Genomic DNA, 27,732 nt, shown 5'->3' on the forward strand with positions numbered 1-27,732 from the left:
TACAGCCAGAAAACACCAAGAAGTCCATGTATGTATTTATTTAATGTCAAATATTGTACTTAAAATATTGATACGGTATAGTACCTTTAAGTATTGCAAGTATTACAGTATAGTACCTTTAAGGATTGCAAGTATTATGGCATAGTACCTTTAAGGATTGCAATATTACAGTATAGTACCTTTAAGGATTGAAGGTATTACAGTATAGTACCTTTAAGTATTACAAGTATTCCAGTATAGTACCTTTAAGGATTGAAGGTATTACAGTATAGTACCTTTAAGGATTGCGGGTATTACAGTATAGTACCTTTAAGGATTGCAAGTATTATGGCATAGTACCTTTAAGGATTGCAATATTACAGTATAGTACCTTTAAGGATTGAAGGTATTACAGTATAGTACCTTTAAGGATTACAATATTACAGTATAGTACCTTTAAGTATTACAAGTATTCCAGTATAGTACCTTTAAGGATTGAAGGTATTACAGTATAGTACCTTTAAGGATTGAAGGTATTACAGTATAGTACCTTTAAGGATTGCGGGTATTACAGTATAGTAGTAGTAGCTTGAAGTATCACAATACCTGTGTATTGCGATACCAGGACCAGGTGGAGGGATGAGTTCTCTTCACTGGCCTGGGAGCGTCTTGGGTCGGAGCTGGTGGATGTCGCCCGGGAGACGGTCCATTTGAAGCTGCTGCCCCCACGACCTGGCAACAGACAGGCGGATGAGGATGGATGGATATTTGTGCATCAATATTTTGTTGTTTAGATTAGATTAGATGGCCTTTGATAGTCCCACAGTGGGTGGGAAACTCAACATCCTCCCCCCCACTGTGGACCCTTGTGGCGATGGCGAGCGAATGGTTCCATGGTCCCAGGCTCTGCCGTATTGGAGCTGAGGGTCTTTCTCATTGAGTTAAGGACGTGATGGTGTGAGATCTGAAGCAGGCCGGTGTGTGGCTGTGAACCGGGTTCACATGTCTGTGTCTTCAAGTGTCTGCTGGGATCCAAAGCGCAGCTGTTGGGCCGGTGTGAGTCCGGGCAGGCGGCCTGAAGCAGCTGCTGCCGCCCGCCTCTCCATTCATGGCCCACGTGAGGCGCCCGCTCCCTGCCACGGCCACTTCCTCTTCCCACAGTCCTCCTCCAGTCAGTCAGCTGCGAGGCTTTGATCCCAGCCTCAGGACGGACGTGGGCCTCCGCAGGAGGACGGCCATTGACTGGCTGTAATTGGCCCCTGGCTACTAAAGGAATCTCTGCGGGAGGCGAAGAGTGTTGGATCAGAGGCGGAGGGTGGTTCACCAGGTGTGGACGCTCCTCACGTCCAGGAGCTGAAGCCGCTGCGACTCCTTCCCTCCGCCTTTCTGCCTAATGTGACTTCAAAATCAATTTGCGTCAGACGCGGCCGAACTTTCCGACTCCGCTGGCGCCGGCTTTCCAATTAGGGAAAGTTGTCGGACAGAATGTGGACGACTCGTCTTAGCGCTGGTCACCCTCTGCGACTTGATGAGGAAAAGTACATTTTTAATTGGACCTGAAACGTCACGAGGAACCGCTCACGCCGCTTCACCACGGCGGCGGGATTTGAAGAGTGTGACTTGGATGAGCTGGTTGACCTTAGCTTCACCACATGAGCCGTGAAAATGACTCGCAAAAGGAAGAGCTCTTCCAGGGAAATTTCAAGATATTGGTCGAAGACTTTCGCATGAGACGTGACCAAGGCACCTCGCTGCACGTGCGCCACGCCTCCACATTCATCGCCCATGAGAGTCGCGGTCCTCAGACTTGGATTGCCATCAGAGCCACGGTTTAACATAGCTAAGTTCCAAGTTTCACTTTGTCATGACTTAAACTAAAAGGACTACTCCCGTTTCTCTCCTCTCTCTCCACAAGAGCTTCACCTTTAGCTCGCGACTTCATGATCAGATTTGTCTCCGACTGCTGATCTTGATTTGTTGGACTCTTGTATGAGTATTGACCTGTGTGTTTGTTTCACGTCCTTCTGCTCCCTTGGTTGCTCCTGTTTTTCCCTCCTGGTCCAGTGGACGTTTTGGTTTTGGTGGAAACTTCTCCTTCTGTTGTCGATGGCATTTTTAGACTCTTGCATTGAGTTGCATTTTGAACCTCACAGTCGATCGACGCCTCACACCTGCACTTGGTTCCACCTGGTACGGAATCGTGACACATGATGAAAACGAAGCCGCATTACAATAAAAATGTAATTTACTTTTTGAAAATTTGAATTAATGAGCAACTAAAAACAATAATAAAAAGGTCAATTGTAACAAAACAGTATCAACAACATAGTCTAAATGAATATAAGTAGATAAATAGATAGAATAGATCTACTCTTATTGAGGGGAGACAGAAATATTTATTTTTGGTATACTCAATATTCAGGCCATGAATCACTGGCAAATATTTGAAATATTACCTTAACATTGTCAAAGAACATCGATAACCAAATCTAAAATATAATGAACAAACAAATGTATTTGTAAGTTATTCTAAATGTACAGTATGCAGTTGACAATTGAAGGCACCAGGGTGCCCCCTGGTGGATGGACTTGATATATATGACATGATCAATGCATGACTGAAATGTAGCGTTGCAGTCAAGACAGCGTTGAGACTGAGTGGAGACCAGAGACCAAGACTGAGACCACAGTGTAAACAGAACTGCTACAGTCAGGAAGCACTCCCATAACGCACTACAACAGTTAAAGCACTTTAACAGTTACCAAGCTGAAGGTCAAACTCAGGTTTGTGTTGCTCTTCAGCAGAGCCAGAAAACTCCATCCATGTCAGTGAGGGTTCCTTCAGGCTTCCTGTGAACCGCTGCCCTTGTTCTCCAAAGCTGCGTGTGCCTCACTCACCTGCGACAATTCCAGGAGCCACATAAAAAGGGTCTTTGTGTGGAACAACCATGGTCCCAGCTGAGATCACCTGAGGTCTCTTTCTGCTGACTGGCTGATTTCCCTGAATCCACAACCTGGGCTTCCCTGATCAAGCAGCCTCAGCTCCCCGCGTTTGAGCTCTAAACTCCCAGAACCACCGGGGAGCCACCGCTCGCATCAGCGCTGCAACCTCGCTGACAGCTTTATAAAGATGAATGGAAGGAGAAGAACAAAGTGACTGCTAAAGAGACTCTGCCATGACTGGCCTTCCCTGGAGGAACAAGTGTCTCAGCCACTTCGCCCTCAACCCTAAATATTTATTGACTTAAAGGAGCCGCCGCCGTTTTCTCCGGCTGACTCTGGTGACCGAATCCCCCGGCGCAGCTGCCCGGGACCTTTGTAGATCTGAGAGGACTGAGAAGATCTGACAGCGAGGAGAGGAATCAGGCGAGCGCAGGCACGATGATGGATCGACTTGCTCTGTTGGACCGGCTCCATGGGGCTTCAACTGAAGACTGAGCTACACCAAATGCCCATCGTGCTCCACGCAGGCAGGGGGCGATGGAATTACCTGAAGCTACACAAACTCACTTCAACAACGTCCCCTCAGTGACGTCCAAACATCTCCCAAACTCCTCAGCTGAGTGTGTTTTGTCTCTTCATGTTTGGGCAGGGGCCACTTGTTTCTACAGCCTTAAAACCTGAGCTGTGTTTGAGGGAATGTCAAAAATGACCTGCAAAACTCCATGTTTTTTTTTTTAGTATTTGAAATATCATCCAGTTGAAACGCGCTCCCTGAGCCAGTAGGTGGCAGCAGTGTTCCAGAACCTGCTCACCAGTAGTGAACTAAGCAGGTCAGTGAAATGCTGTTGTGACTTTTGCTAACCAACACACTAACAGATCTCCTGCTCCCACACATGTATCACCCTAAATAAACTGCTTGTTCAGGTGTGTATTCCTCACATATTATCCAGTCATTAATCACTATAAAGTATTGACCAGTGTCTTCTTCAGACTGACCGACGTCTACAGTGGGATGGTCAGTGGTTTGCCATAAAAAACATGAATAAACAAGTAGTTTATTCATTGTTCACAAGTGTTCCCTAAAGTGAAACACCAGCGTTTCCACTTTGTTTCTGTCCTTTTCCTTGCATTCACTTTCAAGTCCTTCAATTAGAATTGATCTCGGAACATTTATTATTGTCCTCATTATTATTTTTATGAAGCAATTTCAATAACTCCACTACGGATCAATAATAACTACTTGTTCTGTCTTCATCGCCAAACAAAACAAGGCCTATAAAATGTATTGTAATGTCCCTGCTTGGGTAAAAGGAAAATACAAATATTTGAGCAAGATGTTGTGCATCAAGTTATTGAATTAAGGTACGGGAAAGTAGAAGAAGTATAAGAAAATACGACACAGACAAAATAATCACATAAATTCAACACAACAAAGCTGACAGTGGCCAACACAAACATAGAATCAAACAAGTCTCTTAAAGTAAAAACTGATTTATAACATAAAGAAAACCATCTTTTCATTTGGTTTTATTTTGTCGGTACATTTCCTGTGTCCTCCACACCTGCTCACAGGCTCTGCTGTGAGTCAGGTCCTCTTTGCTCCCGTGCAGGTACCTTGGCTCTTTCTCGGTTCTTTCCGCTCTGTTTTCCACTTCTTTGGTCTCTGTGTTTCCTGCCGTGTGTGGTTCCACCACCAGCGTGTTTTGTTTGTTCTCCATTCCTCCCTCCTCCTCGTGCGTGAGTTTTTCACCTCCATGTCACTTTCTGTTGCCACTGACTGGACTTTTTATCCCATCGATTGTGTGTCTGCCTGTTCGGTATATTCTGTTTTAATTGACTTGATCTCCATGAACATGACCGATATATCCATATCCAATCCATATCCAATATCCAAAATATATACTTAAGTAACAAGGACAAAATGATAATAAGGCAATTTATTTCAAAATATATTTTTCAATATTCCTTCAATGTATTTTGAGGAACATGAAAAACACATGGCCAATGAAGAGAAGAACATTTTAGTCTTCAAACAAGAACACGCTATAAGTGGTGGCCATGACTAAAACAGAACAAAAAAAATCCTGAAAAATTTCAACATATCAGTTAAAAGGGCGACGAAAATACAGGGATCAGGCCGCACTTTACCCAGGTCTGCACCAGTCCAGCCATGCAGTAGCTACATATCCCACAAAACCTGAAGTAACTTGTGATGCTGATGGAAAACCAGCATTCGCTGACCTCACATGTGAAATCTATGGCATATTTCAAGCTAGAAAATAGCTTTGGCTTTCTCCATCGACTCCTGTTGATACTCTCTGGTAACTTAGGTTCCATGAGGTGAAAGTACTTACTTAGGTTTTGAGCTGGAGTGGAACAAGTTTGTGGATCCTCTGAAGTTGGTGGAGGCTTTGGTGGCGCCTCACTCCTACTGTCATGATCCGCCATCACTACACCTTCAAATTCCGTGGCCAAGTTCCATTGAGCTTCTGTATAAAGTTGTTCAGGGTGGTCGAATGCTATTCTTTCCTGCTCGTGTTGTCCAGTGGTGAAGTTTTCCATGAGGGGGTGTTTGACCTAGTCATGTGCCAAGAACATGAAGGTCCAGTCTGGGACCAAAACCAGGCATCAAAGGAAGGATTTTAGGGCTCCAGTAGCCGACTAGAAATACATAACTCGGTGTCACTTTCTGGCCCCAGATCAGTCGTCCGACCCACCTGCTGCAAGACTTGTTCTGTCGACGTCACAGTCACACAGAGATTCATCTGCAATGTTCTCTTCCTCTCAGTGCTGTGACTGGATTATTCCAGGCTTGTATGGAACCAGTTCTCCAGCAGAGAAGCAGTGAAGTGTCTGATGGCCTTCACAGTCAGGGATCAAATGACTGTTGACTCTAAATGCAGGAGGTGAAGGTGTGTAATTAACCTCCATCAACAAACGTCTGACTCGTGTCGTGTGACTCGCATCGGTGTGAAGAAAGCAACATTCTCAAAGCTGCACAAGGTGAAATACAGTTTTCCCAGCTGTTCTTTGGTTGGGTCGCAGGGGCAGCAGCTGTAGCAAAGAGACCCAGACTCATGTCAGAGATCCCAAGTCAGTTATGGGCCGTAGTCCCTGTGGTGCAGCCCTGAGCCTGCTCCCATCTGGAGGCACCCGTGCAAGGAGGTGTCCCGGAGGCCTCCCACCAAGTTGCCCATTTAGTGAGTGTTGGAAGAGCCTGTGTTCCTACTGCACCTTCAAAAAAAGAGCCACACAGAAGGAGGTTCCTGTTGAGAGGGAAGTCTGAGTCTCTTTGTTTCACAGTCCAAACACAGCAGGAGGCATGGCACGGGAATGGGGAAGTCAAAGTGCTGACCACTGCAGAAACAGGGTAGGATAGTCTGGCGGCTTGTCCCGGGACAGAATGTCACTCACCAAAGGGAGGGAGTAGTTCCCGGGAATAATCTACCCGATTGTCTCCAGCCTTCAGCACCAGCCTGTTGAGGTGCAAGACAAAAACACAACTAACAAGGATCAGGACACGTCGGACGTTAAACCATTCATGAGACAAAAACCCTAGAAATTGCCAAATATTTTCCCCAAATTTCATCAGTACTAGAAATAGAACCTTTGGGATCGTCCAATTGAATCTAAATTCCCCACCACTTCTCAGTTTCGTTGATGTGCTGCAGACTTCAGTTGTACTGGAGGATCTTTCTCTATTGAACTCAAAAGCCTAAACCTAGCATCATGAAACAGAGCAACTGCTCCCTGTCTAGAGTCCGACTTTTTCGGTGTTTGGAAGAGAAGGGAAGGACAGTGACAAAGTCCATTTGCAACTGGCGTTTTTCGAGGCAAACTTGGGAAAGAAGAGGATCACACCACGAGGCTGGACCTCCATAGCAACAGGAGCTGTGCGGTCAGCTGATGTGCTCACGTGTCCAATTACGGCGCTGGCCGCGGCCAGCGTGGGCAGCGGTGGTGGCTAGAGCGTGTGACTAACAGCTGACCACTGTGTCCCCCGACCGCTTTCTGTCGCGGCGCCGGCAACTTTCAGACTGGACTCCGTTCGGAGCGTTCATGGTTTTAAGGCCTTTCAGCGGCGCCTTCAAACTGAGCATAGCTAATGAGCCGGCTCCACTGAAGGGGAGCCCAGATGAGGCTGGCTGGTTCGCACCAGACTCGTGGTCTGCTCCTCCTCCGGGGCCATTAAGACTGACGGAACTGAACTCTGCTGCGTGCGAATGACTGATCAGCTGTCCGTCGCCATGGAGACGAGGGCTCGCTCTGCAAGACGTGATCGACCTTCACCATTACCACCGTGCCTGCCGGCACGTCTAAGTCTGTCAATGGACCCCCCTGCACGGCCTCCTCAGCTGCTCCACACTCGGGCACGTGCTCCGGCTCAGCCGCGGGTCGCAGCCAGATGAAGCAGAGACTCATTTACAATTCAATCCGTGGACAAGTTGGTTTGTCCTCCAGATAGCTGGAGCAGCAGGAGTCCTTGGCCGGTCCTTGTCTAGTCTCTTGTTCCTCACGAGTCGGTTGACATGTCTGTCTCCTCGCTCATCTAGTCGTGTCCGACTCTTCTCCCACCCCACGGTTGACAGGTCCCACATCATTCTTTGATGTTGTTCGACTCGCACCTGACCAACAGGTCTCACCGTGTCCTTCTGTTGCTTGTCAGCGTGTCCCTCTCATGCTGATCCATCACCGAGTCACCTGCTCTCCTGCTCTCTGGCTGACTTGCTCATCTACCTCTCTGCACTTGTCTCTCTGACCCCTTGCCCTCTGGCTGAGCAGCCATGTGACTGGTCATGTGACTCGGTAGAGATTTTCAAACCAGTGATCAGGAGATGCTCAGGTGTCTATTCCCCCCTCAGATCACTCACAGATAAGTCTGGAATTATCGCTCAGTGATGCCAAAACTGTTTTGCCTTCTGCACCTTGAACTACCATTCGACCCGTCGCTCACTAAGTTAGGAGCTCTCAACCCACCTGAAGGTCGACCCATCTTCACCTGCTGGAATATTTGTTTGGTCCATCTGGTGCCGCCGACTCCTCTCTCGCTGTTGGACTGCAGCCAAACTCCCCGCTGGTTCAGAGGCCTGATGGTTTCCCAGTTGGCTGGAACACACAAGCCAAAGTCAGTCAGCAAGTCGTAAAGGTCCACCAACATCTGCATCATTCAAACAAGCAATGAAGACTCTTTTGTTCCTCTTGAGGCAGAGGCCCAACATGCAGCAGCACAACACTGTGCACATTAAGCTTCCAGTGCATGAGTTTGAGGGACGATGATGTCATCATGAGTAAGTATTGGACAGAAAATCTGACTATTCACATGTGAGATGTTGCGACGTCAAGGTCATAGCAGTTCGTGTTCAACACCAGTCGAAAAATGAGCTGCCTGTTGCCAATATGTCGACTGACCTTTGACCCCTGCTGTCGTCCTCTGAAGGAGCATCAGAACGTGATCTGAATCTGTTTGGCACGTGTTCATTTTGTGAGGACCACTCATGTCCATAACCCTTTCCCCAGCCTTTCATCATGAACCTAACCATCCAAGACACATGGCTCACCTGAACCAGACTGGAACCCAGTTATTTTGAAGTTTTCATCCTGAAATTGAGGTTTGGACCTGTGGGGACCGGTGAGGAGAGTGTTTTGCCAGGAATTGGTCCCCACAAGGCAGTATAAACAACACTCAGACACACTCTCACACACACTCTTGCTCTCTCTCTCTCACACACCCACACACCCTCTCACACACATCCCCTCTGACACACACTCTCACACACACATGCACATCAGCTGGTGTTCCGACGACCTCTGTTGTTCAGCAGCAAGCCGACAACACATTTATTTTCTTTTTTTTCACACAAGGGTGAAGAGAAAATGCATCAATGCATGAGCATGAGAGGAACCAGACGTGCTCTTCTCCCATTGTGTCTCCCTGTAGAGGAAGCGTGTTCTCTCCTGGTCTGACCTGATCTTCCTCACCTCGAGCTTTTCCCTCTCCCCGCAGGGAGGAGACCAGAGAGACCAAATAGAGACAGGAACTATACATCCCCCGCATCTGAGGGATCCACTGAGCTCCGGAGAGATGAAGAGGTCCGGACGCCCCTGAAGACATCTCACCCCACAGCCCTGCAGCTGGAAAACAGTTGCATGTGTGTGCTGTCCTGCGCGTTTGAGCAGAATTATCAGCTGCAACTACATGGAGCTGCAGAGCTTCCTCTCTAAGGGCTCTATGAAAATCTCTTTCTTCTGTCCTCACAGATCCACTGAAAACTGATGGAGTACATGTGCCAGGACTGGAGTGGAGCTGTAATCTGACAACACTTATAGAGGACGCCAGGGTGCATATTCTTCTCTGTAGAAAGTGTGTCACAACAGTCGCTCGCAGCTTGTCACAATGAAAGAGTTGCTCAATGTTTTGTGTTTATACTGAGGATAAGTTGAGCAGTTGTTGCCAAATGTGCCCAACAGTAGGACTTGATGGTAGGTGACGACTTTCAGGAGAGAACCAATGCCACAATCGGTACCCAGAGATCCGAACTGAGAAATATCGGATACGTGAACGCTGGATCTGTGTGGGTGAAACAGGCTTCGTCTCTGAGTGGATGGAGTCTTACTGTCATGTTCGGGTATCGCTGGATATTTGAGTTAGTTTGAAGATGAATGTTTAGTTTTACCTTAGTGACCAACGTCACTCGTCCTATTCCGTGACACCCAACACCACAGTGAATTCCTTTACTCAACCTCTGAGGAAGTTCTTCTCAATCCCCAAAGTTGTGGAGGCTTTGACAAATGCCCGTTGGCGTTCCACTGCGACTCACTTACTGCAGTACATTTTTCAATCCGCTTTGCTTGCAGACCATCTGCCGGTGACAGCTTCCCTCCAGTTCCCTTCATTTTGACTCCTGTCCATTAATCTTTGACTCTCCTGACAAGCAGTGTTTCCGCCTCACCTGCACCCCCAGAAGCTGCTCATTTTTCTAGCATGGTTTTTCTAACCTGGAACTTGACCCTGTTCTCTGACTTAATCCACCTCTTCTGGTACTGCTGAACCTCCAAATCTGAGCACCGTCTTTGCCCTTTTGCTTTTTTAAGCCGTGTAGCGCGAACCTGCTCCTCATTTTCATAAAACTCTTCATGCGATCTTTGGCGAAAAATGACACGATCTGCAGTCTTGGGAGTCGTGGGCACCACCCTGTCAGGTGAAAAACTCTTAATAGCTTGGTGGTATAAAGTTCACGCCGGGAAAAAATAAGGTTGTCACTGGACATGGGTCGCACTGGTTGTGGACAGATTTGGATCATTCTTTGGCTGCGCGATGGTGCGACCCTCGGGGGAACAGCAGAGTCCAGCGGTCTGCTCTGTAATGATCCCGCTGGTACACGGTGCCAGGAAGGAAGCTTGGTGCTTCGGTTGGAACAGGGGTTTGAGTCCTGTGCCAGGGTTCATTTCACCACACCAGTCCTGATCATGTGACCATGACATTGGCAGGTGAGATTTTACCAAAGCCTTGTCATGCTATTGAGATGAAAGGCAGTGGTGCTGCTTCGCATTTTCTTGTCTTTGGAGAACACTCAGGACAGGAGGGCTCACACTGAAGACCTGTGTCTAAACAGCCCCAAGTCCCATTCTCTCTCCCTCACACCTCTGCCTCCACACCTGTCCGGTTTTTTCACGACTCACTGGAGCCAGCTGGAGGCGCTACATGCACAAAGAAGACCATGTCCATGCATTCGCTGGAGACAACCAGGGTTTGATGATTAGCAGTTGAATGCTGTTGTGGCGACTGTAAACCTCAGTGTTTTGGTGTTTTTTGGCAACTTGTTTTTTCCCCAACTGATCAATATTGGCAGGAGCTAAAAGTAGCATGATGCGAAACGTCATCTGCGATGGAAGACTGGGAGGAGATCCGCCTCCCCTGGCAGACACCAGTCCGTTTGTATTCAAATGTCAGATTTTCCAGCAGAAGAAACTTTGACTCGGGTCAGAGTGGGTACTGTGAAAGCCTCCACTCTGGCCGGAGAATCTCCCGGAAGTCTGAGCCGATGGACCCCAGCAATGTAGCATGAAGGTCAAGTTTGACCTGCAACCGATTTCTCAGTTGAAAAAGAGAGAATAGATTCCACAGAACCTGTTCCAAGGTGCAGCCCTGCGGGTCTGCTCAGCACATGGGGGCAGCGCGACCCCCCTGCGCCGCACGCTGCCTTCACTCTCCGGTCGGCTGCTCCGTCAGGCGTCGCTGCCTCCTGGCTGCTCTCCCTCGTTAATCATGATTATCATTCTGCTGCAGCTCGTTCATTACTGACGCGCTCACAAACACCTGTGGTTCTGGATGCCGACGTGTCCCCCGTCGTCGCCCCCCAACCCGGCTAATGGAGAGGGTGTCGGCGGGAGGCGGGTGGAGGGGGGAGCAATTACGCATCTATTTAAGTAGTTAGAGAAAATCAGTGAGTCACAGTGGCGGGTGGTGACACGTCTGGTGAGGAGGGAGACTCGGAGCCGCGGCGTGTCGTCATGGCGACTTGTTTGACCACAGTAAGACATCCACTCTGGCATCCTTGGTCCAGTGCTGACTGAGGTTTCTGCCTCACTGTATCTCTTCATTTGGTCCGAGCTGAGGGGTCAAACCTGAGGTCCGCAGGCCTCACCCTGCTCCTGAGTTACTTAAAAGTAGCCACCTCATGAATGACTCGATGGTAACTTCCATCTCTCTGCCTTCAAGTCTCCCAATGCACAGATCAGGCTCTTGTCACACCTGTTTATGTACTAGGGATGCTCCGATCAGGATGTTTACTTTCGATCACCGATACCAGTCACATGGATTGACAGTGTATTTGTAATCAAAATGATGCAACCTTCTGTGTACATGATGTGAAGGTTTTCATATACCTCTACAAGAAGGAAAAACATCACTAGATGCAGCAACTATTCTGTCAGAAGGACCAACTGAAAAACATTTAATTCTACGTGTGAAATATTTTCATACTGGCCACTTGTAGCGGGACTCTGAGTCTGAGAGCACTGCATTGCACATGAAAGTTTCCACTCCGGATGTTTCCAAAAGTTTCTCTCCGTGAACGACACCTGAAAAAGGTTGCTCAACTAGCTCGGTGAAATGAATAATGATTTCTTATCATCCCGAATGTCACGCTCGGACTGGCGGGTGTTGCTGCTGAGGTCCAGCGGTCACACTTTCATGAGCCCAGAAAACTCTTGTGCTCTGTCAGGTGCTGGTGCTATAAATGCCGTGATTGATGCGCTTCCCTGCACAGCATTGCTGCAGGATGCTAACTTTACATGACAGATTGAAAGAACCTCCACAGCAGACATGCCACTGCCAAGTGAGCTGCAGGGACGGAGGACCAGTGGCGATATATTTAACGTCCTCACCGAACACCACCTCCTACAACGCTGCCTCTGTTCCCTCTTTTCTGCAGGAGCTACAAGATCAATACTGACTCCACAGTCGCCATGTTGGTTTGGGAGTTTGTTGTTGCCAACTATGGAGCGGCTCTGTGGCGAAACGAAATGTTGCACTTGGACCGGAGTGAACGAGTGGATGGAAAACTCTTGAACACATACTTTAGCTCCTAAATAAGTCAAAAGTGTTTTATCCGCTTTTCTTTTTTATAAGTGCAAAATGTTTTTTTATTGTTACGTGTGTTTTGTGCGTGCCTTTCATTTATTGTATTTTATTTATTCTTTTATGATTTGTTTTGTTTTTATTATTCTTTGATTGTTTTTGAGCTGTATACTATGTTAGAAAATTCAATAAAAATATGTTGCAAAAAAAAAAAAAGGCAACAGTCCTCGGCACTGTGTGCATCGCGGCCCATCCTCTGTTAGGGGGTGATATATGTGACAGTGTTCCCCCCGCAGCTCCCTGGCTTCCCCAAACTAGTCAGCAGTGCAGTTAAGAGGTGATAAGCAAGTCGCGCAGCTGGACAGTTGTTCTTGAGAGCAGCACTTTTCCTGACTTCAGCAAGGATTTAATCGCCGTGCCATCTGTTCCGTGGTCATCTTTGTTCTTCCTGGTGTGTGAAATTGAAAAGAGGCGAGCGTGAGGAGTCGTCTCCTGAGTCGGAGGTGTGTTAGTCTAAACTCTGAGTTATCTGCAGAAGGAGGCGCTGGGACACAACGTGGAGATGCTCACATATACTGGGCTTTCTATTGGGTGCAAGGTTGGTGGCTTCAGTAGCTCACGTCAGCGCTGCACTCACCAGCGTGCGTTTCACGCAGTATAGTGACGATCGGGGATTGACTCCGACTGACTTATCTGAAGTGAAATCACTTGGTAGGAAATGTCAACATGACGTATAGAGGGTTTTCACTGCGCGTCATCACCGCGCCATCCTACCAGGAAGCTGCCATGTTGGAGATACTCTTTGTAAACACCCACATAGACTGTCACTGGAGTGGAGTGGAAAAACGCAAATACACTCAGAATGGTTAGTTGAAACGACAGGAGTCACAGGACATACAGAGAGGGACTTAGTGAACAGGAAGATGTGCGACACTTGGAAGAGTTGAGCTTTATTGGTGGTGCAGACACGTACCAGTTGGCTCCATCAACTCGTACATTCTGCCCGGACCCGGTCAGTCTGCCGTCGGTGACGTATCCTGATATCATCAATGACCTGTTTTTCATCCACCGCCGAGGACCTAAAACGTCACCTGAGTTTGGAGGCCTATAACCAGATGGTGTGTGGATGGGTCAGGAAACTGTTATAACAAGTCATCGACGACATTTGCACCTCATATGAGAATGTGACGTATTTAAATATTTTGATGTTTCATTTTGAGTTTGTGTGCTATTTTAGTTTGTATTTGTGTGTGTGTGTGTGTGTGTGTGTGTGTGAGAGAGATAGCTTCTGAAAACTGTGAGGGTTGGCATCAGTGAATATGTTCTGATAAAAGTTCTGCGTATTCTCTTCCACGACAATATAATTCAGTCATTTAAGCTATACTTTTTTTTTTTTTTTAATGACCAAAATGTTCAGATCCACAGATTTGCCACGAAGGTCCTGGTTCAGCGTCGCTAACCACAAGCGCCTCCTTTTTTCCGACCACTTCCGGCATTGTTCTCCTTGATTTGTCATAACTTTTGGAAATCAGTAACATTCCAAATGTTTTTCATGATCGGAATGAATCGCACAGCCCAATACACAATAGTAATTCACCATTGTTTTCAAGGAAACGCTGCAGAATGGCCTTCAGTAGCGCTCTGTGCTGAGCAGAGAGTATCTCCAACACGGGGCTTCCAGGTTTGATGTCGGGCCGTGAAAACCCTCTATAGTTACCTGAGTGGAAGACGATAGTGCCCACAGCAGGAGGCGCTGGTGTTGCAGGTGTGCGTCCCCCTTGTGTCGGTGCTTGGGCAACTCTTTTTCTAGCCAGTGAGAGATGTTTTAATTGGAGTTGGTGGACGAGCGGTGCGAGATAAAGGTCAGGAGCCCATCAGTGCCTCCGCCAACGTTGTTTGACAAAAGCTCAGACACCAATTAACTTCCTTTCGCTTGGTTCACAGCCGTTTCGCCCAAACGTTGGCAGCCATCGCGAGGAAATTCAACATATAAAGAACCGTGGGGTTGCTTTACACACACCGAACCAAAACACTTCTCCCATCATCGGAGCACATGGATCTTCACGCAACTGACTGAGGAGTTATTTTAAACTTGAGGTCTCATCCAACATGTCTGACCTCCAATACCTTCATCGGTGTGGGAGAGCATCAGAATATGCGGAGAAAAAAAATTAGAATATATATATATATATATATATATATATATATTACAGAAACATCCAATCTAAAATGAAAGAGAAATATTTTCTGGGGTCAGGTCGCAGGGGCAGCAGCCTGAGCGCAGACATCTGGACTTCCCTCTCCAGAAGCCTTGAGGCCTTATGAAACAGTGTCCGTATTTTCAGAGCTCAGTAGGTGGCGCACTTGGTTTAAAAACAATGTGAGGTTCCAATAAAACGGTTATTCACATCCAATGGTTTTGGAGAGGTGACTGCCACCTAGTGGGCTCTGCTTCAACAATCCTCATAAGCCCATCAATAAATGCAAGTTTTCTGGAGGAAAACCAAGCTGTTTGAAGGTGCACCTGATCACCAACATCTCCAGGGTCTCCTCCCATTTGAGCTCACCAAGAGTGCATCACCGGAGAGGCGTCCAGCAGAGCAGGGTCAGGTCCGCTCCGAGTATCTCCCAGATGACTGAGCTCCTCACCCTTTAGGGACGTTGCCAGAAAATCTCCGTCCTTCTGTCACATGTGAACATGACCCCAAGATACTTCAGCTTCAGAAACGATACTTGAGTATTGGGTTTCCTACTTGCCAAAACAAAGTTAGAGAAAAGTCTAACTCGAACAAATTTTCTTCTTGATTTTAAAGGCTAAAACAGCTATTTTTTTTCTGATGTTAATGCTCATAAGGTCCAGCGTTCTCATTCAAACTCCCCCTCGATGAAAGCGCTGCTTTGGTCCTTTCTTCCCCACAATCCTTCCCATTTGTTTTCTTGTTTGTCTTCATCTGTTGCGGGGGGATTTGTCTGTGCTATAGTTTTGTTTCTTGTCATCAATCTACTGGGATCACACCTGGAACGCAGCTCCCTCCACCTGCGAACCTCACACCGCCCCGCCGCCTCATGTATAATGCAACATGCGGCGAACATGTTGGAGCGTCCATCCTCGCGGCGCTGACTCTGAAAAGTCTGCTGAGGTTTGGAGTTGAGTAATCATGGGCTTCGGTTTGTTTTTTTGAGTGGCGCTCCAACTCCTGGTGGCTCCTGGTGCAGATAGCATCTTTCATTTGTGGAGCATCTTGCAGCCTTTATCAGCTCGCCTCAGTGGAAATAAAGCGGAGGGAGACTTTCGGAGCTTTTGTTTCATCTGAGGAGTAAAAGTGGAGGGAAAATTGCTGATTCGGAGGATCAGATACATAACAATAGTGGGCGCTCCGAGGGAGTTCTGCCCGCGTTTTGTTCAATGACGGAGTCCGGCTTAGCTGAGCAGGTAGTTAGTTTAAAAATAGAGGCTTTTGTCCACGTTTCAGATAAAGCCAGCGTTCCCAGAGCAGGAGGCACCATACTGCACCACTACTGAAGAGGTCCTGTTTCTGCCGCTGTTTGTGATGTGGTCTTTCAAACGCTAAAAGAGGAATGTCAAATTCTTGCAAAAATAAATTCCAGTCATGTTGGCTCAGTGTCTCCGGTGGGATGTGAGCTGCTTGGCGGAGGTCTGCACTCTCTGGGTGCTTCTCTGGCTTTCAGATTTGCTGGTGTTTTTTCTGGTCCTCAGGTCCTGAGGTCAGTGTGGAACCAGGAGACTGACCAGATGCGTCTGAGGGACCAGATCTTTATTTCTCTGGATTCATCTATCTATCTATCGATCTATCTGTCTATCTGTCTGTCTGTCTGTCTGTCTGTCTGTCTGTCTGTCTATCTATCTGTCCATCTGTCCGTCTGTCTGTCCATCTAGCCATCCATCTCATGAGTCATCATAATCATTTATAAAGTTGTAAATGGTTGTGAAAGATGCTGGTGACAGATGAGAACAATCGTGGTGAAATCTAAAGGTAAGCACGGGTCAGTTTGAGATGGAAACCTTGGGAGCTGTCACACTGAGTGACAGGATGTTGTTGTGTTCTGAAGGTTTCTCTTTTGTACATCATGTTCCGGACTCGTCACTGACGGTCGTCAGCGCTGAAGTAGATGCATCTGTGCTCCCTGCTGCTGCCGCCAGCTCTTCTGCCCAGTAAATGTACATGAATATTCACGTGATGTCAAGGGACTTCGTGGACAAAAATCAATGAAAGAAATATGAATATTACTGAAGTAAAGTCAGTTTTTTGGGGGGGTTATCCATGTTTTTTATTTATTTATTTATCAGTCATTCAGTGTTGGTTATACATAAGACATGCAGTTTGAAAGTTTTAAATCAAATTGAAGTAGTGCTTTTACATGTCTAATACTGCAGAACATGGTCATTATTATTTGAGATTTTTTCACTAGCTGCAGTTTTATTTCATTGTCATTTTGAAATTCAGTCAGTTTTAGTTTTTTTCTTTTTGAAAATGCTTACTGTTCATTGAGTTTTTGTTCATCAATATGTCAACGCTTTAATGCATCATGGACCTTGAGGTTTCCGACAGCTGCCATAAACCAGCAGAGCAAAATAAGCAGATTTTAAATCCTCTGTGTTAAATACATTAACAACAAAAACTAAGGAGGTTTTCACTCTAACTTTTAATTTTAATTCATTATAAACAGACGACACAGATTTCATTCTTTTTAACCTGCTTTGTTTTTATTTACGAGTAAAATTGTATATTATTTAAGAGTAAACTGTTTTTACAATCTGCTTGCAGTTATTTCATTCATTGTCGTTCACTCAGAAGCTACATACAAAGGAGCGCATAGTGGGGCGGAATTTTAGTTACGGAATTTTCATTCGTCAGTCATTTATCTTTATATTTAGTTTTGAGCTTTTTTCTTTCAAATTCACAGAGTTTTAGTTTTTATCGTGGGTTGGCTAGTTTGAAATAGTTTCAGTTTTTTGAAAAATGCTTAGTTTCAGTTTAGTTTTCTACTAGTTTGTGTTTTTTTTCCCCTTCAACATGGTGTATTGGAACAAGATTGAGATAGGTCACAACAATAGTAATAAATCCTCAACAAAAAACACCATTTAATAAAACGAATTATGTTTTGAAAGATGAGGCTTTTGCTCACAGACCACCATTACGCTAGTCAGCGTCATCAAGTCAACACAAGTGACGTCACGGACTTGACATGACATATTTATTATCCTTTAATTTCTATTTATTCATTTCCTCCTAAAAAAATAGGTTTGAAAAACCTCTTTCTCCAAGAAATCCCTTTTTTTTTGGTCCCAGCAACAACTACCATGATAACTTATTTGACAGGTGCCCTTTTCGATGACTTGAGCAGCGGCCCCTCACAATGTAAAAATCCTCAAGGATTATCGTCAGCTGCTACCTATTACCTCTCAAATGCAAGGGAAAAAAATCTGACCAGTTTATGCGTCAATCAATAAATAAAAAAAAAAAACATACAAAGAAGTAAAGACAAAGGAGAAATAAATCATAATATATATATTTTTAGATGAATCTGGGGTTGGTGGACTCCCTCAAATTATAATAGGAGGACAGCATCAATAGAGATAAGGGCTCCTGGGGGCCCCCATAGCCCCTGGTCTCCACTTCTTCTAGACGGAAACTTCTGGAGCTGCCACAGGTCTCCTGCTCATGCTGATCCTCTTTAGAAACTCTTTGCATTGTGTGTCCGTAAAAATCAAGTCAGTCTCCAGCTGGACCAACATAACTTTGCTTCTGAAGAGAAAATAGGAATTTGAGCTTTGTTTTGTTTAGTGATGGTTGTGATGTTCCTGTCGAGGTTGTGCTGTTACGAGTCAAGACGTGGACCCAAGTGCAGTGATGAAAGTCACAGGAGGCAGGAGCGAGTCAAAGACAATATTTTAATCATTAACAACAATAAAACCACAACAGAAAGCGTCATCGAACCGGGAGAAACAAAGCAAAGTCGGAATGTCCAAAATCAAAAGGGTCACCAAAACCGGCAGAAGTCCATAAACATGAAGCGTCACCGAACCGGGAGAATCAAACGAACTTAAATCTGGAGACAGAGAGACAAAAACACAATAAACAGAGATAGTCAATCACAAAACAAACCAGGAAACACGTGGAAAGAGAGGAAGGGACAAAACACTAACTGAGGCACCAGGGTTTCAGAGAGTGTAGTCAAAATAAGCAAACAAGCATACAGATATGTCAAGAACGAACGAGGAGAGCCAATTTACCACGGGAACAAGAGGAGACCATGTGGCACACGCTGCTGGAGTCCTTGTGTCTTTATACACAGGTGATCAGAGGATGAGTGGCTCCAGCCGTGTGCCACAGGAACAGGAAGAAAGGAGGGAGAAAACAAAAACAGGACTCAAGGGACCAAAATAAAAGCAGAATCATGACATGTGCAGCTTTGCACGTGTGCAGGGCGTATTTGGATGAAAACATTCCTTGATTACAATATGAGTGTTGTGTACTTCAGAAATGGAGGGAGCAGAAAGGTGTGATGCCGAAAGAAAAGATGGACGTAAAAGATTTAGAAGAAAAAAAACAAAACAGCAGCATCCCGGAAGTAGGAACTTAGTTTAGATTCAACACGTGTCGCTGCGAAGTGATGAGGAGGGGAGGGGGCGGCGAGGGGAGGGGGGCGGAGGAGGTTGCCATGGTGACGGAGCGTACATACTGAATTTTAACAGAGGACCCGGAGTAGAGCGACAGACGGAGTGAGTGAGTGAGTGAGTGAGTGAGTGAGAGGCAGCAGCAGCAGCGGCAGCGGCGGCGGCGGCGGCGGCAGCAGCAACATGTAGCCAAGTGTTCGGGTCCAAACTGTGATTCGCGTTCGGGGGGTTCGGCATGATCCATCCCCAGGACCTTAACGTCCCGCAAGTGTAGCATCGATCCGGCTGCTCTCTGCCGCAGGACAGCGGAGGGATGGAAGGATGGATGGTGGTGCGCGCAGAGAAGAAGGAAGAGAGTCGCGCTCCTGAGAACAGTGAGTGTCTTTTCCTTCCCTCTTTCGGGGATGAAGGTGAACATGTCTGAGAGCGGAGTCGCGCCGGTGCCCTTCATGCCTCCGCAGGCGCGCGCGTCCCGGGCGAGTCTCCTCGGGTCGCGGGGTGGGGTGTGGGGGGTGCGCGGCAGTGACCCACCTGTCATTGATGACAGGCACGCACGCGCTCACGCACGGTGGCGATGCGCAGTCATCCGTCTCCTTCATTCATCTCGCTGCTTCTTCCACAAGTTAATGCGGGTGGGAATGTGGGAACTGGGATGACATTTGAGGAAAACCGCATCATCATCATCATCATCATCATCCACATCTGCATCCCACAGCGCTCGACCTGGCTGTTGCGCATCTGAGCTTGTGACCGCACAGGGGTGATGATGGAGGGATGGAGAGGAGGGGGGGGTGCGTGTGTCTCCAACACCTCCTGATCCACCAGCCACGACTTCACTGGACTCCCATTCAGAAACGTCCTGCAGATCTTCATCAGTGAAGGACCTGAGGGTCGACGACTGTGATCACCAGATGTCTTCATCGATCCCCCCCCCCTCCTCCTCCAGCGCTCTAATGTGTGCCCCGTTTCCATGTGAGAAGCGTGTTGACCGCCTGAACCAAAGACAGCGCAGAGTTGCTTTCTGTTCAGATTCAAGCTGGTTTCAAAGTCCTTCTGTGAAAACAGTCTCAGCTGTCAAGCTGCGTTTTTCAGCGTCGCTGAAGCTCGACAGCTTGAGGTTGAGCCGGTGACTGAAGAGGCTGTTGGAAGGAGGAAAAATGTGTCCGCTAGCAACAAGTTCTGCTGCCTACAGTGTCGAGCATTGATGCAGTAGCACGTGTGGTGAGTAGCCAGAGCCCTACGTGCTGTACTGGCCTTTATCTGATGCAGACATGACTAAAGCTTTTGCCACCCAGCTCAAGGAAAATGAAGCATTCTCTGAGTCACTTTTGTTTGGCCCTAAAAGTCACGTACAACAGGAGGTCTTGCGACGTATTGGACACTGGGTTGCTCTTCCGGGTTACGAAGCTTTTGTCGTAAACGATTCCAGAACACAGCAGAGAAGTACGTCAGTACTTTATCACTGTGCTCCCCAGTACATGCTCACTACGTTCTAGCTGTACCTCCATGGTGTTATAACATCCACATTGCGACATAAAGACGAGTTGAGTGGCCCCAGGACCGAATGTCGTTTTTCACCGTACGTGTGAGGACAAGTCTTGTCAAGCCGCCTTCTTGCGAGGACATTTTGGCCTGTCTTCACAAGGTTTAGAGGGTTAAAACCTCAGTAAAAGAAATTTATTATAGGCAGGGTTCAGTCCTGGTTCAGGTGAGCCATGTGTTTTGGATGGTTAGGTTCAGGGGGAGAGGCTGGGGAAAGGGTGATGGACAGGAGAGCTCCTCACAATGAAAGAGACACAACGTGTGTGTGTGTGACTAGAGCAACAGCAGCTCAGTGTCTCTACCATCCTGTGTGACTCCATGTAGCTGTTAGAGCAGATGATTTCTTTTTCAAAAACGTCCCTCATGTACGTTTCCGTCTGTTCACTTAGACCCACTTACGAAAATGAGGCGGAGCGTCTGGGGTCCATGTAACCTGAGGAAAGTGGTGCTGAAGAGAACATCTTGCCATCATCACAATGATGCTGATGCTGATGAGGCTTTGAAGTGCGAAAGTGTTGTGCAAAGCATGGTAGAGAGTGATGAGCTGGTGAGGCTTCATGACACGCAGGCTTCAGTTTCAGCGCCCACTAGATGGCGCGCTCTATTCTGTAGAGTTGAACAACCGTTTCAATGAAACTTTGCATCTTTTTTAAACTGAAAGTGCCACCGACTGAGCTCTGAAGATGAGGACTGTGTTTCATGAAGCCTCACCAGCACATCACGAGTTAGAGGTGACACTTAAGACTGGGTCTGTTTTATGGCATCACCTGTTACGCAACTGTATTTAAATCTCTGGTAAAAAAGTCATATTTTCAGACTGGTCTTTGATGACAAAGTCATTTCTCGTTTTATCTTCCTGAAACTGTTGCAGCATCACTTTTATTCTGTACATGGGTGGGTTTGCATGGGCTATTGCCGGGCGCTCTGATTTCCTCCCAAAGTCCTGCCAAAGTTAATCCGAAGATTTTAGGAAATTAGCCAGTATTGCCGTGTTGCCGACCTCAGGTTTAGTGATGGGCTGGTGAGGCTCCATGAAACAGTGTTCTCATTTTCAGAGCCCACCAGATGGCGCTCTCTGCTATTGAATCTTTTTTTCATGAAGCCTCACCAGCCCATCACCACCTTTTCCCCTGCATCACATGACATCACATCCGACAGCCATGATCTTGTTTTTAAAAATGTTTTAATGAGCCAGAGAAACTTGAGATGGAGGATTTGAAAACATGCAAAACATCAGCCAACGACGATGTTTGTTATTACAGTAGGTTGTTTGAGACATATATATCTGATCCACTTCCTGCTCTGTGGGACAACGCATCGTGGTTGGCTGACATGAACAGGTTAATGCTTTCATTTGATATCGCAGAAGACAGTTACGCTCCTCTGAAGAAAGTCTGCTTCATTCCCTAGCGAAACATTTGAGTCAAAGAGGGATATTTCGCCCCTGCAGAATCGGTCCTGCCACTTCCTGGTTTGACAAGCAACACGTTGTGATTGGCCGACATGTGCGGGTTTATTATTTGGGAGGACCCAAAACACCCATAGCTCTTGTATGTGACGTCATCATTGGGTTCCTGCACCGCACGAGCTCGGAAGAATTTCTTGCTCTGTTTCTAACCGACTGTAGGAGCCAATGGCTGAACACTACTGCCACCTGCTGTCCCACTGAGCTCATTGGAATTTCACTGTTATAATACATCAAAAGCCAAAAAACGTTATATATAGATATATATATATATAGATTGGGTCTGCGCTCTGTGAGCACCATGGATCCGACAGTAGAATCTCAACAAATGAGTCAAAGTCTAACTAAAATAAAACGTTATTTTTCTGAAAGACCTTATGGATGTTTCATCACTTGAGCGCCGTCGGATGTGAAGCCTCGTGTCCTGGCTTCAGCCGATCTGATGCAGATTTGTTAGCGCAGTTTGGCCTGGTAAATCATCACGACTGTAGAAACCTGGGGACACGCTGAGTTGCGGGAGCGGCTCACCTCCCTCGTAAAGGTTCAAGAGAATTGATGGGACGTTTTCACGAGGGCCACAAATACATTCCTGGAAGCCGGAACATTGGCACCCATCTATCAGGCTTAATGGACAGTGATGGCTGAGGAACATGACGTGGTACGTCACATGACTTCACCCACTTCCAGCCAAGTGCCCGTTCATCATGAAAGAACGGTCCAACAGGAACCTTTCCTGAGGAACATCTGCGCGGTCTCTCTGGCGGGAGGAGGGGCCAGCGACATCCTCCCGGTGAAGAGGCTTTAAAGTTTCTCCTGGTTGCCAAGTAGAGTCAAAGCAATTAGAGGGAGTGGGCCCGATTCTGGTTCTGGTGGCTCCGTCACAGCTGGAGCACCACAGAGTGGGATCCAAGTGATTGCTCTCTGATAAAAATGATGCTAAAATCGGAGGCCGTCCCATCACACGGCGGCTAATGACACACTCTGCATCCTGACTGTTAAATATTGGAATCGAGTTCCTCTGAAGCAATTGGTTCCGGAGCTCAGTTTCCACTTGTTTGTAGCGTAGCAAGTCCTGACGCAGACCTTCGTTCCTTCACCTCCCTGGTAGTGGGACACTGAGATGCTGAGGTGAGATCTTCATGTTTGACTGGACAAACTTTGTTCAACAGAGCCACAAAACAATGCATTGAAATCTTCAATAGTTACACTCAAACACAACATTGTAACGGTTTTATTCTACTTTTCTTTTTGTCTTTCCATCAGAAAAGAAGTGGATTTTAGCAGCAAGGATCTGTGGTGGTTTTGAACCTTGGCACTAGTTGTGCCGTGGTGCGCAGTCGGTTCATAGTAAGGTGCTCTACATACCAGTGATGATGAGGCTTCATGAAACTGAGCTCAATAGTTGGCGCTCTCTGTTGAAAAATCTGTGGTGCTGAACGACCATTTCAATGAGATTTCACCTCATTCAAACCGAGAGCGCTTTGCTTCCTGCTGCTTTCCTTCTCTTTCTTTTCAGTTTTTGGCAGTGTAGACCTAGCAAATGAGCCTCACTGCCCCCTACTGGTGACAAATAGACTTGACGTAGATGATTGACAGCCTCGGAAGCTTCAGCCCTCGAGACAAAAAATAATGTCCTATCCTGCTATATCTTGTAGCGCATGTACTTGTCATTAAAATAAAATAAAAATAAACAAATTAAAATACAAATTAATATTACTGAGTGAAAGACAGAATGCTGTATAGAATCATATAAAAAAAACCTTAAATTTGAACTCTTTAAATTGTTTCAACGCAACCTCACATATTTTTTTAGAACAAGAGTGCCACCTGCTGACATCTAAAAATGAGGACACTGTTTCATGACATTTCATGTTGCTGACTGGAAGCTTCTGGACTGGGTCCTCTGCTACTTCAGAGTTCTCTGAACGGTGGAATGATGTCTTCATGGCTCATAAAGTCTGGAAAGACAATATGGAATTGTTAAGAAAAAAAATATTTCAGCAAATTCCCTCTGTATCCTTCATGGTATCGATCTCTGAGAAATTGGCAGCCCATCTAACCCAATGAAATGTGACCTTGAGCAGCCGTCCTTCCCTCCCAGCTCTGCATCTGCTGTCATCACTAGCAGAGGTACATGACAGGATTCCCAATCTTTGCAGCTGGAACATGAGTCAGCTCACGGCAGCGGTGCTGAACGTCGGGTGACGTCCGTGACCGTTGTGTTCCAAATTAGATTCTCCTGTTGGTGCTGAAGGAGGATGAAGGTAACAGGCGAGATGACATTCAGGATTCATCTGATGGAAAATTCATAAAAAATATTCCAGTCATGATTTAGTTTCGGCTTCGTGGAATGACTTTGAAAAACCTTCTTGACGTTATCAGCAGCAGTAGGTCAACATGGCGGTGAAAGTGTGTCAAACTCTGAGAGTATTGAGAGTAAATATTCTCGCACTGAATTCCTCATCAGCAAGATGGTTTTTCAGAGGCTGAAGTGATGTGCTCATTCATGTGCGTCGGGAAAAGGTGGTCCTTTTAAATTAATTTTCAATTTTGGTAATAAGAGCCAAGAGAACTAGTGGGAATTATTTTTAGAAAATTATTTTAAAAAAGCAAACCTTGACAAATAGCCTGACCTTCCTTGTGTTTAGAAGCAGCAGAAAAATCACATTTATCATATTAAATATGAAATATTTTTCCCCCAAATAAAATGATAAAAATGTAAAATAGAAAATTGTCATCATATGTTGATGTGAGACTATGCATTTCAAAAAGAAACATGAGATAACTGAATAAATAATCATTAATAAAATACATAAATAAATGAAGGATTGAATTTCAAAATTGCATTTTGGATTCTTGAGCCAGGTTCAGTTGGCTGTGTTCCAGTGCTTGTCTTGGTGAATTATATTTATATTATATATTTTATATATATATAAATTGTGTATAAGAATCATTTTAGACGGAGGGGGGTCATTCATTACATTTTGAAGGGTCGATATTGATAATAACTGGTTTATGTGAAAGCAGCTTCAGTGTCGTTCCTCCTCATCACCGAGCAGGTGCCTCAAGTCTCCTCCTCCTCCTCTTTTCTGTGCACTAGTTCTGAATGAGACTGAGAAGATGAATGAACCCATGTTCATGTCGAGGTGTTTCATCACGCTCCAACATGTAGTCCCTCCTCCCCCCCTTCCCTCCCTGCCCTCCTCCTTCTTGCCTGGGGTCCTGCCTCCTCATCCTCACTGTCTCTCTTTGCTATTGGCAAATCTGCTGCCGGGATGAGTGAGGATCTGAGGCGCCGGATCAGGAGTGAGATATGTCGAGGAACAGAAAACAGCGATGCTCTACGGGGGGAACGCGGGAATGTCTCAGGGGCTGGAAAGCAAACATTTGGGGTTTTGAAGCGTGAGAATAAGGAGTGGAAGACGAGAGAAGACAGATGGGGACCAGGGAATGGAGGCGAGGAATCTGGAAGGAGAAGGGAAATCGATGCAACCACTTTAATCTGCTGCTTTGTCTAAGTAATAATAATATTAGGAATCTATCTTCTCTTCTCTTGATGTTCCATTAATAACTCGTATCTATTAAAGCGAGAGACTTGAAAGTGAGACGTTAACTTCCTAATCACTGGTTCTCCTGACTCAGATCCAGCTCCGGCACAGGCACATTTTTTTTTCCTGCTGGAGTGAGAGGGGTGGGGGAGGGAGAGGCTGCGGGGGCCAGTCTTGCTTGACACGGTGTCAGAACAGAACTGGAGAGCAGGCAGTAGTAACAGGAGACAAGAAGTTCAGCAGACGACAGGTGAAAAAAAACGAAAAAAAACGAAAAAAAACAAAAGGACATTTAGCTGAGCATCCCGGAGTGGAAGTGAACGGGTGAACGGGTCGGGTCAAAGTGTCACTGTAAATCTGCGTCAGTGGATTAATGTGGACTCGATGCAGCTGGAAGGGGAGGCGTGTTCATTCACCTCTGACCTCACCTGATGTAGCGTTTTAAGACGAGGATAAAGGCAAGTGTGAGGGGGAGCATCTATTGATGCTTTATCCTCCTGTGATCTCTGTGTGGATTCCAAATCCTGACCATCGCTGAACTCCTTCCCTCCTCCGCCACATGGAATCTTACTGTGGAACCCTCTGGAAACATCACATGGGTGAGAAGAGCCCTGTATGCTGGAGGGAGTTCGTGGGTCCGCCGGTTTCTTCTATGGGAATCTTTTATGATGGCAGAGAAGCGTTCCTCAAATGAAGAATTTAAAATACAATGGTGGTTTTTAACTCCGGGGTTGATGCAGAAGTGGAGTGTCTGAGAGTTTTCTCACCTCAGAAGAATCCTACAGCTTAGGAGACCAAGTCAGAGAGGCTGGATGGAGATGGTTTGGACATGTACAGAGGAGAGAGAGCCAGTACATTGGTAGATGGAGATGTTGAGGTTGGAACTGCCAGGCAGAAGGTGGAGAGGAAGGCCACAGAGGAGATTGATGGAGGTGGTGAAGGAGGACATGAGGTTTGGAGGTTTGAGAGAAGAGGAAGCAGAGGACAGGGTGAGAGGGTGGAGGATGATCCACTGTGGCCACCACTGAAGGGAGATGCAGATCCCACAGCTCTGCTGGGGGACATCTGAGGCGTCCGTGGCCAACAACATGTCAGAATATACCTTGAAGGAAGCTGAGTGTCCAATAACGCTTTCCTCATACAAACATTTGACAGACACTGTCCAGAACATTCTTGAGAAAAACCTCAGAGGCTCTGAAGAGGCTCAGCAACACGCTAACAGCAGAGCATTGGAAACGTTCATGGCCACTCTGGTGTTGAGAACAGCTTCCTTTCAGTTAAATTCCGAACAGAAGCAAAATGTGTGATTCATTGTCCACAAATCACAAGTTAACTCAGCTTTAGTGGGATTAATTGAGATGAAAAAAATTGAATTTATTGACAGACTCTTGTCATTTTGCCACCCATGATCTAGTTCTTTCACTCACTGCCCTCAGTTCCTGACGACAAGTGAGAGTTCAAATCCACCGTTTTGGCTCAGCTCTTTCCTCCTGAGGGCAGATTGATGCATGAGGGCGCCGTCTAACTCACGCTCAATCTCTCCCTCAGTCGTGAACAAGATCCAGAGACACTCCAACTCCTCCCCTGGGGAAGGACCTCTCCTCCATATCTTCATAAATACAGGGTGTGTGTCACTACTTAATATTCAGCAGCAAATATTTTTTTCCTGTCTAACCCCATGGTTTGTGTTCAGAGCGTAAATGTAGTAGAATAGTTCTCTCTACAGGTTTGATAAATTACATGTACTCATCTGTAGCATGTGAAGCGTATTGGTCCGACCAAGTGATGCATTCAGGTGCCGTACGAACTAATTATTTACATTAAAGTCAGCAGAATACAACGTCAACTTTCGTGTTCATGTAGCGGCTGCTGGCATTTCTGTCTGCTGGTGAGGAATAGCTCTGACATTTAAAACATGTAAATGGCTTCAGTGCGCTGAACACAGGAACACATTCCAAGAACCGGTGATCAGTACGCAGCGGTGAGGCGGCCCTTGGCTCTGAAACCTGCTTTCTCCCAACCATGTCTGGGAAAA

The 27,732-nt window shown here is 46.4% G+C and overlaps 1 protein-coding gene across 1 annotated transcript in view; it reads left to right on the forward strand.

Annotated features, from left to right (window-relative positions):
* The first annotated feature begins 19,276 nt into the window (after nt 1–19,276).
* grin2da (glutamate receptor, ionotropic, N-methyl D-aspartate 2D, a) overlaps nt 19,277–27,732 on the forward strand; it is a 164,364-nt gene continuing 155,908 nt past the window's right edge. Inside the window, exon 1 of the mRNA XM_053863431.1 lies at nt 19,277–19,516. The gene's annotated coding sequence lies outside the window, so the exon portion shown is untranslated. The remainder of the gene's footprint in view (nt 19,517–27,732) is intronic.

The sequence above is a fragment of the Synchiropus splendidus genome, chromosome 4 (assembly GCF_027744825.2).
Source record: "Synchiropus splendidus isolate RoL2022-P1 chromosome 4, RoL_Sspl_1.0, whole genome shotgun sequence".
Lineage (NCBI taxonomy): Eukaryota > Metazoa > Chordata > Actinopteri > Syngnathiformes > Callionymidae > Synchiropus > Synchiropus splendidus.